We start from the raw sequence: 12,413 nt of genomic DNA on the forward strand, positions 1-12,413 counted from the left end.
TCACATTAATTGCTGCTTTTTCCCTCTTCTTTTGGAACAGTACGGCTCTTTTATATTTCATGCCCAGACATTTGATATCTTTGTTCATAAAGGGACATTAGATATGGGTATATTCTATGCCTCGAAAATTCTTGATTGCTAGATTTTATTATTATATTTTTTATTTTTTATGCTAGAAGTAGCTAGCGTTTATTCCAAGTACATGTAGTATAAAAACTAAAAAAGAAAGGGAGGAGGGGGGAAAGGAGAGAAGAAATCAGTATATATTTTTTTGTGAAATAAATAGTCAAGTAGGAGAACTTGCAATATTATATTGGCGGATATATACTAGTTTCCACTCAAGAAGCAACTTGGCTGCCTGAAGGTCCTTCCGTAATTGGAAGGGCAATATTATACACTTATTTCAGTAATAATTAATGAATGCAAACAAAAGTAAAATAAAACAAGTTACAGGGCTATCTTTAGCTCTATACTTTGACCTCCAAATATTTTGGTTAATTAATAGTTATCAATCAACCTTTCATATATGAAAGAAGGTAACAATTCAGAAAAAGGCTTTGCATATTTGTTGGATCAAATTTAATACTTATTTTTTAAACAATTATATCAAGATATTTTCATATCATTAGAAGTCGTATTACAAAAATTTTAAAAGTTAAAAGTAAGTAGTTATAATTACTTTTGAAACATACCTTAAATATACTCCAGAGTCCAGACACATATATTAGCTAGTGTGATCATGTAGTTTAGTATATTTAGAGTCTCTCTAGTCTCTTGATTATTGAGAATCAAATAATACTCTCCTACTTATCTAAGTTAGTTACTTCGTATAAGATAAATTGAACTTTTTCTTTGAATGAAGTTTTATAATACCTCATCATTCAGCTTTCAAATTATACGGTTATTAACAAGTCTTGAAGTATACGTACGAGCCATTTTGATTTAAACTCATCTGCTGGTATAAAACTTATTAATAATTTTCTTAGTTTAATCTGCAACGATTTTATTTCATATATGTGTATATATTTAATTTCCTCAGATAATGCAATTATTCTCATTATATTCTTTCTGGCAAAACACTAGCACTTAATGCATGGCCTCCAATTGGTCTAAGAAGAACAAATTAAATATTAATTAGGGTTTTGGTTTCAGATGCGCCATATGATTTTGTCGCACACGCACTCTCTTCTACCAGGCCAGAATCAGGAATCACTTAGGTAATAATTCAATATTTTATATAATATAATACGCATAACGCATAGTCATATCCATACATATCCATGAAAAAGAGAAGAGTGTTCCATATGTGTATGCAAAGTAAGCTTTCGTCACCATTACCACCAATTAATTATTCTTCTGTTTGTTATTATTGCCAATAATCCTTTTAATTTGTTATTCTCTAGAATTTGCTTCGTTCATCTTCTCTTTCTTTCGTTTCTCCTTTTGTTCTAGCGCTGATTCTCTTCACAGGGATATGACTAGGCCGGAAGTGAGTCGAGTTAGACCAAACTCAAGTTTGACTCACAAAAATTGAGTTTGGCTTACGACTCGACTCACCGAAAGCTCACGAACTAGTTCGAACTCACGAGTTGGTTCAAATAATAAGAAGATAATATATGATTCTATATCAATAAATTATAACTTATATATTTTTAAAATATTTAAAAAGATCAATTTTATATATTATTTATCTATCAATAAATTATAAATTTTTTATTTATGTCTTACCTTAAAATTATATATAAAGATAAATATAAAATTTTAAATAATTAAGATCATTAATATATATTACTATTTTATATGTATGTATATAATATATTAAAAATATAAATTAAATGCATATAAAATATATATATATAATTGAACCAGCTACGAATTAATGAGCTGAACTTATCCAAGTTTAAATTTGGTTTATTTAATTTTTGAGCTCAATTCCAGATTCAAACTTGATTCACCAACTCACGAATTTAGCTTATTGAACTATTAACGAGTCGAGTTCAAATTGACTCATGAGCTGGCTTAACTCACTTCCAATCCTAGATATGACCATATTATATATATAAACATATGAAATATTAATATTGATCTACGTATAGTACGTACATGCCTAAGATTAGAATAAAACCCATGTGTGTTAATTAAGGAAGCTAGATAAATATATAATCTTTTTCGGTGTTTAATTTTCTTGTTGAATTGGACTCACATTATGTTCTTGTATGTTATTATCCATCAGGTTACCCACATGCTTCTCGTCTATCTGTATGCGGCTTTGATTATGATGATTAAGAATTAAATTATTATTGTTGTTTCAACAAATATATATTATGTAAACATTTTTAATTTGTTAGATATACATGTGTTCCTCAACTTACAAATCTAAGTTTTAGTGTTTTGAATAAACAATTTTATATTAAAAATTTTATGATGTTTTTTTATGGTATTTAACTTGACAGATTAATAATTAATTTGTCGTAGATAAGAATTTTATTTAAAGATTTGTCATTATTGGTCAATAAATTACTGCATGTTCAAAATATAATTAAAATTTCTAATACTTATCTAACTGAAATAATGAGTAATGAACTAATCACTTGACCAATTAAATTTAATTTAAAATTTTGTATTTATTGATAAACGAATCATCAACATAACAAGTGAAAAGAAAATAAAAAGAGCCTGAAATGTAAAATATGTAACTATTTTTATATCTTTATCTACTGCTTAATTTTTAAAATAAATAATTTTATTTTAATATTCAATACATAAATACTACTTGTATATAAAAATTAACAATTAAAATTAATTATTAATGTAAATATATATGTAGTTTAATTTATTTTGAATATTTATTTTATATTAGTACTTAATTTTAATTTAATGACTAATTTTAGTGTATATATAGCACAATAATTTTCAATAAGAAGTGAGTAAATGCTACTAGAGTAAATGCTCAATCATTCCCAATCTCTTCATAGTGCATGTACTAAATGGATCAGTTTTTTATAAAGGCCCAATAGGTCCGTTTTGTGAGACTTGAGAAAAATAGACAATATAGATTCCAAAAAACAAAAAGAGAAATATACATAATATGATTTTAAAAAAAAAACACTTATCAACAGACGTCGCGGAAAAAAACATGGTTGGAATTTAGAGTGAACCTGAAGAAAGAAAAGGTATAAATGTATAATAATAAGGAATTAATTATTATGTTTATCTATAAAAATTTAATATACTAACAAATCTGTTTATGAATAAACATATTAATTCCATATATAGAAAACACTTTTTTAATCATATAATGGTTTTTATTATAATATAATTAAGCACTATTAAAGATATGAAAAAAATAATTTTGTGTAGGAGTATTTATGGGTCGCACTGAGTTTAAGTAGATTCGGATCCAATTTTAAAAGGTCACTAAATTTATTTGACTTATCCTAAAGAAATTCTCTAAAAATAAAACGAATCAATTTGATATAAAATTAGTATATATAAATTTGTAAATTTTATATATTAAAATAATAAAGCACAACTTTAAACTGGGTCGGATGACTCGAAGCACAACTAGAATCAGACCTAAAAATAACACCAGATAAAAATGGCAAATCCGAATTCGGCAATATATGCTTCGGATCTGGGCCAGATTTTGAGGCGGGACGAATTTTGAACCCCTCTAATTTCATGATATAGTATTTGAACTTTTATGATTAGAATTTGATTCTTGTTGACTCTAATAAAAGAAATAATTTCAACATATATAAGACCAATAAAAAAAACACAGCTCATGCAAAAAATAAAAAATTACGCAAATTAAAAAAATATTTAAAAAATATATTAAAAATATAATCATTCATGTGTCTTTTTTTATCAATTTAAATTAAAAAAATAATTTCATAAAAAGCACATTATATTCATAATTATTGATGACATACAACTTAATATCACACATTCTATATATAATAAAGCTAATTTTATAGTATCTATTATTCATAATTTTTATAATAAATTTTAAATATTTAAAATTTATTTAATGTTTCTACATTTTTAAGCACTATAACAAACACTTTATAGTAAATTGAACGAAACATTAATTATATCTTAGTTTTGGTTCTCGATAATCCAAAATTAATTATTCTCAAATTATTAGAATTTGACAAGAGAGTAAACTAGCGGGAGAGACCTACTTACTCCCCATATACATACATTAGCGTTCTCATCAATTTTATTGCCGTTCGTATAACATTTACAAGTTACACATTAATCAAAACTAGTTACGGAAATGTTTGAGTGAGAGTCAAAACTAATCTAAATCAGTCTAAAATTCTTTGATTTTATATTTATTAATTATTTTTAAAATAAATATATAATATTATATATAATAAATATATAATTTTAAATGTTATATATATAAAATTATTTTAAATTATTGTCTCTCTAACATTACTCAACTAATTATAATAGTCTTTAAAAGTACAAAACAATATTAACTTTTAAAGTTATGTTTTAGAATTGAGTAGGCTCATTATTCAATTTTAATAAGATGTTCATGTTCATTTGAGTTAGGTGGATTTATAGTGCAATTTGTTGTATTGAAATTGAATGATTCATGCTAGTATAATAGCTTTTTTTTTTTTTTTAATTGATGTCTGAGATGTTAGGAAAAGTAAAACTATTATTGGGAAATTGTGATTACATTACAAATAAAGTCGATGACGCAGGTCAAATTATTCTTCTGAATAGATTAATTATGCATGAACTACATATAGAACAAAGTTTGTTGGATTATATCTCTAGTCGTTCTATCAGGAAAACATGTCCATATATATCCAACACTTTCCGTCGTATTGAAGACTGGCTATCTTAACGAGTGGTGGGTTCTATATCAAGAATAATCAACATCTCTATATATTAGTTAATATGCTTCACTTAAAATATAGTTCCATTCCTATATATGTATACACTTTTTTTTTATTTTTCTATTGGCCATGGACTACCACAAAGTAACTCTTGCAGGATTTTTTTTTTAATTGTTGAGTATATAACAAGTATATATTTTTTGAGAATTGTGAGCCTAATATTTTTTTTATTAATATAAGTTAATAATATGTTCTTTTTCAAAAATATTAGGATCAATATTTTTTATTAATATTAATTAATATTTTAGGTCAATATTTTATTTTTATACCATTAGAATTTAAAATTTATAATTTAAAATTTAGAATTTAGTCAACATTATATTTTTTAGATATTACGTATAAAATTATTTTTATAGGCTAAATATTAAGAAAAAAATAATAAATTTTATTTATCATTTAACAATACTCAATAAAATAAAACGACCTTGGTTTCTAGATTACTCTGATTCTTTGTCCACTAGCTTCTTCTCGTTTTTTCTTAAAGAAGAAACTAAACTAGGGATGCATTTAATTTATATGATGCAAGAAATAATTACTTTAATAAATTTGCAACTTGTTTTAGGATGTGGAATCTTTGAAAGCGTTTTGAGGTTGGAACGATGGTGGAAGTAAATATCAGCATAGGGTGATGAGCGACTTTGTGCATGTGAAGAATCTGCACCTAGTGGTCCTTTTAATAATATTGTCCGAATGAAACATTATTATTTTATATGAGAAAGTATAGATAACAATGCATTACGTAAATAATATGAATAACGGTTAAAAAAAGGAAGATTAATTAATTTAGATTTTTAATTAACTAATATATTAATTTTTGAAATTTTAAAAATAAGGATATACGTAATTTTATTGTCATTTATACGATTATTTTATTGTTCTATATCTATTGTTTATCATACATCTTTTATTTTCGATCTACCACCACAATTCGACATTGTCGTTGGAGACAGCTGTTCAGACGTCGCCATTTTTTTTATTCTGCCCGTTATCTCTCTTTCTCGTAATTCGTGTAGACACAGCGCAGCCATACTTATCCATTTTCATCAATTTTTTGTGCTACACCCGTCTCTCCCATTCATGTGTATAAGAGTGTCGTTGTTGTAGTTGTTGTTTTGTTGTTTTCTTCGTACTACTCTTTTCTGGCGGCGTTGCTAATAAGGTGTCGCGCCAGGAGTTATTGCAGTGCTGCTGCCACACGAGTGATGCGCCATCGCGCATGTTCCTCATGCGTCACTGCGGCTGTCTCGCACTGTTTTGTTGTCGTCTTTTTTCTGCCGCCGTGGTTTTTTCTTTCTCTTTTTTTTTCGGTGTGGATGTTAATTTTACTAGATATGTGAATGATCATTTTTATTCTAAAGTAGATGTTCATTAATTTGGAATGAATTTAAGTAGATACAATAAAATTTGCTAAATATTCATTTTACTAGGTATGTGGATGGTTATTTTTATTTAAAACTGATGGTTTGATGAAGAAAAAATTCGACAATATTAAGACTGACCGGTGAAAAAAGGACCGACGGTGTAATGAGAGTTTGGAGAAGAAGTATGCAACAATAAAAGTGTTAGAAGGTGAATAATTAAAATATAAAAAGTAAAAATAAGATTTTTTAAAAGGTAATTTGTGATGATTTTTTTTTGCTATGTATTTCTATCTTTTTCCTTATATCCGAGATTGTGATATGCATGATACGATATGATCCAGTTGGTAATGTTCTGAGGTCTCTATTATTATTGGAGGGATATCCACATTAATAATTATTATTGACCCCTCAAACAAGCAATTCCTAAGTCAAGTTGAATGGCGAATGTTATTTAGGGATACATCGAATGATGAGTTCATAGCAAATTAAAGTGTGTGACGACGTGCTCTGTAAACAATTAATTTTCTACTACGTTATTATTCAAGTGAATAAATGGATGACAGAAATATATACGTGGGAGTAAAAAAAATAGAAGAAAAAAACTAATGACTGAGATCACAACTAAAAATCACATATTTTATAGAAATAGCTAGTAATTAAAAAGTTAAACTACCTGGCTCTTCATCATCATGTCCACAAAGAAGGAGAAAGAATGGACCCATACACCTAAAGTTTGTCTGTTGGTAACTTGGTATAAGCTCTAAATTTGTATTCTAGCTTAAATCAGAAATATCAAGAGCCATTTGGAGGAATTGAAGAAGAATGAGAGAGGAGAAGAAGCGGGGAGAAGGACCATAGCACTAAGGAAAAAGTGGATTGGGACACTCTGGCTGAGATTTAGGGTTAACATTAGGGTTAAAGGTTACTGTATATTAATATCTAGATATATATTTTGTATTTTAAAAAATAAAAAATATTAATATAATTTTTTTTTATTTATTTGTCTTATATTAATTTTTTTTAAATTAATGAAAATTGAACATTAAATTATTTAATTATAAAAATTTTAATATCATATCATAAAATTAATTACCTCAAAAGTTTAAAATAATGATAAAAAAATATATAAAGATAAATAATTGCAAATCCTAACTCATTTTTTAATTATCTTCCTAATTTTTAAATAAAAAATATTTTATTTTTTTTAAAAAATAACATATATATTTAAATTTTTACTCTCTTAAGCCTTAGGAAGATAATTAACAGAATAAATTAGTACTCCCATTTATTATATATAAATAGTTATATCTTTAATAAAATTAATAAATATATTTTTTAATTTTTCATGGTATTTTTTTTTTGGGCAAACTAGAAACTAATTTTCTATGGATCTAAACTCCATTTAAGAGTTTGTTGTTGGCCAATAAATTATTGTATAAGAGTCACTTAGATAAAGATGCTCAACATGTCTTTTTTTAAAGACAATTTTTAATAATTAAAATTCAATCTATATAATCAATCAAATTGTGTTATTTTTATCAAAATTAGACCAAACAAATTAGTTTGACCGAAAAATCAATAAACCAAATTTTAAACTNGAGAGAAGAGAAGGGTTAGGATTTAGAGTTCTCAAAATATATATATAATAGAAGTATTTTAAGTCATTTTTTATAATAAGGGTATTGTAGTTATTTTTATAAAAAAATATTAATTTAGATCAATTCAAAATTTAGTTTATCAATTTTTTTTATCAAATCGATTTGTCTGATCTAATTTTAATAAAAATAATATGATTTAATCGATTCTATATATTAAATTTTAATTGCTAATAAAAATATTTTAAAAAATATATTTTAAGTATCTTTGTATAAATGATTTCTTTACTGTACATACAAAGTAAGATTTAAATTCTCAACACACTTGCTCAAACAAAACTTAAAGAATTCAAGTTAATTAAATTAATAGATATGTGATCGTCCTTAATTAAGGAGCTATTTTAATTGTAAAAAATACTTAAAAAATAATAAAAAATAATTTAAAATCGTTTAAAATTACTTTATTTATATTTATAATTATTACTTATCATATTTTATAATCTTTATTAGTTAGTATTTGAATAACTAAAAAATATTCACTCTATAATAAATATATAATTATAAATAGAAAAAGTATAGAGAATCAAGTGTTTAACCAGTCAAAAAGTGAACAACTCAATTAATTATAATTATTAATAATTAATTTTAAATTTTTTAAATTTAAAATTGATTAAATAAATCTAATTAAAACCTATAAAAATCTTTCTCTTCTTTCTCACATTAATCTACCCACCTCCAACAATCACACACATATACCCTCTCTCTCTCATCGTTAGCGTTGGTGCGGTCAATTTCCATAGTCGGAAAAATCCAACTCGTGGCATCCTCACCGTGAAAAATCAGAGTTCTAGCTTTCCTCTAACTTTCTCTACATTTGGTATGCATGCCTTAGAGATCTCATACACCAACAAGTACTCATAGAATCTTATACGTTTTCCTTCATATTGGGCCAGTAACCTTCCTCACCTTATCTACGACCACCCTTCTCCTTTAATGGTTCCCTAGTTCATTACCATTACATTAGGATATGTCCTCACTCAGAATAAGGGAAAGGAAGATAGGGTATCTGATTCAGAATCCATTCTTTCAGTCACAACAACGGACATTGATGAAAACAATGAAATCACACTTTTTTTGGGCTTTTTTGAATCAAAGATCGTAGCGTAGAAAAGGACCAGAGGCGTAGATGATTTAGAACTAAACCGATCACCTGCCAGTGGCATTAGTAATGAGACTACCGCCTGTGTCTATCTTGACAGGTAGAGGGAACGGATTCACTCATGCATTGATCCTCTGCATCATCTCCTTCAAAAATTGTTTAAAGAAGGAGTGGTGGAGTACGAGTTGTTCTTGAACAATTAAATAAATATAAAAAAAATATTCATTTAATATGAAAAAAAATTATCTTAATACTTAACAAAAGAAATATCCAGTTATATCTTATATTTATAGAATTAAAAAAACTATAAAATTTTAAAAAAATAGAGATATTTATATTTGCAATACAAAAAAGTTTGAAAAAATATATAAAGGAACATCCATCTAATATGAAAAAGAAATATTTTAATACTTAACAGAAGAAACATCTATATATATTAACTTATTTTTATTAAGATAAACTTCGATGTCCAACCCATTAAAAAATTAGTAGGGAGTTGGTTGAACCCCTCTTGTTTCCTAACAGAGTTCTTATAAATAATATATAAAAAAGATCTTCTTAGATTATTGACTCTCTATTATTACTATTTAACTATTAACCCCAAAACAAAAAATTGAGGAGTTAGGTTGATATGTGGAAAAGGATTGTATGTTACTACTTAGTACTTACCCTTCGAAGTTAAAGAAATCAAAGGCCATGCAGGAATTACTTAGCTTGTACGTATTGACCGTACGTCAATGTCCACTTAACCAAATCATATGTATCAACAATAAGCCAAAATAACTACTGCTTCGTTCACACATATACATATTGTTGTAGCCATTCAATTACACACATGTAGTCATTGGTTTAATTTTTTGGGGTGCAGAATCTGCGGAGCCATATATTATTTTATTTCACTGACGCGAAACACACATGATGTGATATGAATCAAATATGCTATTTTCATTGGCTGGTTCTGAGAAAGACGATTTGGGAGCAAGTTTCTACCAAGCTTTTAATTGATTTTAACCAAAAATGAAGTTACATTGTCTTATGACGCTTGCATTGCCCAGTTTTTCAAACGTCGTGCTTCTTTGTTTTGGACTTTATGTAGTGTCCTCATTCAGCAATTGATGTGTACGTGGCATGCATTCTCTAGCCACTTAATTTATATATATGTGTAGTAAGTTTTTTAGCCACTAGTTAGCAAATCCAATACAAAGGGTCAATATCTTGCCATGAACTAACGGTTTGCATTTCTTAGCGTATAGTATCGTGTGTTAAGGTAACTTTTCCTTAGAATACTAGAATAAGTTTTTTTTAAATCATTTTCTTTATGTGTTAGTTTAAATATTTGTGAAATTTGGGACTTTAATTTATTGATATTTTTGGAAAAGAGAGTGTTAGGTAAATAATGACCATTTTGAACAACATAAACAACCACCAATCAAATAAAAATATATTATACCTCTAAATTAATTATCTAAATCTTAATATTAAAATAAATAACTATTCGTAAAACCTAGTGAAATAAACATCCAATATATCTATTATTCACATTGTTTAATATTTTCATTGTCTACCTATACTTTTCTTTTTGGAAATGAGAGTTATCGTGTAATCATTCAAATGCATGTGTTACATGCAATTTTTGTTTAGAGTTAAATTAGAGTTAATCATTTTTACTAATATCGATCATTTTTTGTTTTTTTTTTTTGTTTTTTTTGTCTTTTTTATTTTAAATTCTAATTTTAAATCATTAACCCTAACTTCTAACTTTTAAAACATAAATTTTAAATTTTAAAAAAATAAGACTTAAAAAATAATTTTACAAAAAAAAATATTGATTAATATTCACTAATTAAAATTTTATTTTTTTTATCAAAAATATTATATAAAAAATACTCACCAAATTAGTTATTATATATTTATATATAAATATGTGTTGTTTAATTACTTTTTAATGTATATTTTATATTCTAACATATTTTTTATAAGATAATTAATTTAGTAGTTGACTTTTTATATATACATTATATATGATCATATTTCTATTTTCTTAAAATTTAATTTGTTTTTATCAGTTCACACTGATGCGTGCAAATTGGTTAATTGCACATTTATTTGCTATAGAATAATACAATGTGGATTACTTAATTTATTTTATAAACACATAATCAAGTCTTTTATTGTTCAAAAAAATATTAAAATGGAGAAGATAGCTATCATAAGAAAAAAAAGAGAGAAAAAATGCCAAGTGAAATACGACAAACTCTTCTAAAAAAAATTACAACTGCGGATATATATATATATATAACTTTTCATATATTCAAATTTAATTTGAAAATATGTTACCATCTCCCATTATTTTCAAATTTTTATGGACATAGATGTACCTAAACTCTAATTTAACAGCATCTATATATATCCTACCTATGATAGAAAATATAAAATCCAAATATGTCTATGTCAAATATATAAAGATTTTGGAGATTAGATATTTTTGAGTATTAGAAAAATAACTCATACAGCACAAGATTGATGTGAGAGGTCGTAAACATCACAAGTCAGTGCATACTTCCAGTAGTTTCCTTTGAAAGACTTCGCTAATATTATATAATATACGGATTAAAAAAATGAAATTATAGTGGAGCAAGAATAATGCTACAAATTAAAGAAGGAAAAGCCAAAAACACACAACTTAAACAAACACGAAGAAATTGTCGCACGGAGATCACTCACTTTCGTATCATTTTCTTTGATAAAAGCTCTATTATTATTTTATTTAGTGTTAAATATAATTTCCCCACTTGCGTTTTTCATGTTTAAAGGCAAACGCAGAAGGAATGCGTCTATAAATTAGACACTGTCAACAGACACTGGAGCTTAAGCTGTAGTTCTGGTTTAATTTATTATTATTATTTTGATTTAATTATTATGTTGGTGTTTATATTTTTATCCAGTAAAAAGTTTAATTACAAAATCTGATATGATATAAATATTTAATTAAAAAATATAAAAATTTAATTAAAAATTTGATAAAATTATAGAAACTGAAAAAATAAATAAATTTATTATTTTTTTTATCAAATATTTGTAATTTCCAGTGATGATAAAAAAGTACAAATCTTAGATTCCACAACAAAATAACAAAAATAATTTAAAAATAAATAGTATTCGAAGATGAAAGAAAGGAAACTAAGAACATAACATAACCCAAACGGCTATAAAACAACCAAAAAATTCCTTAGTAAAAAGGGATTCGGCCCTTTTTCATTGCGATGGCAGGAATGAAGAGGGACAATTTGTTTTTAAATAAAAGAACTCAATATAATAAAATGGAGTAATTTGTGAAAAATAATAAAATTTAAATAAATAAAATAAAAAAATAAAAATTTAT

Source organism: Arachis duranensis, chromosome 5, assembly GCF_000817695.3.
Source record: "Arachis duranensis cultivar V14167 chromosome 5, aradu.V14167.gnm2.J7QH, whole genome shotgun sequence".
Lineage (NCBI taxonomy): Eukaryota > Viridiplantae > Streptophyta > Magnoliopsida > Fabales > Fabaceae > Arachis > Arachis duranensis.